The sequence below is a fragment of the Trichechus manatus genome, unplaced genomic scaffold, assembly GCF_000243295.1.
Source record: "Trichechus manatus latirostris isolate Lorelei unplaced genomic scaffold, TriManLat1.0 scaffold00025, whole genome shotgun sequence".
Classification (NCBI taxonomy): Eukaryota; Metazoa; Chordata; class Mammalia; order Sirenia; family Trichechidae; genus Trichechus; species Trichechus manatus.
In genome coordinates, this window is record NW_004443961.1 from 23970799 (window position 1) to 23971627 (window position 829).

The following is an 829-nucleotide window of genomic DNA, read 5'->3' on the forward strand; positions in this document are numbered from 1 at the left end:
AGTCTGCACAGGTAATTCCTAATCAAATTTCAAATCACTAGTCTGGTCTACTCTCAGTGAAGCAGAATGAAGGACTAAATGGAGAATATTTTTGAAGTTTCTCCTTGCATAAAATTGATGGATTGTTTAACCTTTAATGAATACTAATAATATAGTAAAATAACTTTGTATCTGTGATAAAATCTTAATAAAATGAAGGAAGGAAAAAGTGGGTAAAGGAATTAACCTATTTTTCTCTATGAATCTTCTCTATTACAAAGATACATGGAATGGAGTTTTCACCATCAGTGAAGATTCTAATCTAGCCTCTTAGTCAACTTATTGATTCTTTCACAGGATATTATATAGTAATCAAGGATTTTAGTATAATGGCGGAAATGTAGACAAAGATGAAAAAAATTGAAAAACCAAGGGTAAGAGATGCTAGGTACTTTAACAGAAACAGATGTTTTGTTTTGCTGTTTTTTTTTTTTTTCCTTTTTAGCCTAAAACATCATTTGTAAATCACTAGTAACATACAACTATGTGAAAAGTCTTGACTTTTTGATAACATGAACTCTGTGATACGCGGGTATGGAAGATCTGTCAAGAAGCAGAGAGATGGCAACTAAGTAAAACGTTTCAACACAGATAGAATCTTATAAAGATTTTTTTAAGGGGATAGTATAATATCAGGATTGAGCAGCTTAAACAGATCCCACAGGCATATCCATCTCTCAATGTGAAAAACGCTTCTCTGTAATCAGCTTACAAATATTAAACACTGTGATAAACAAATGAATAACCTATGAAGACCATTCTCTATTTGATCTCTGAAAGGCCATATCAT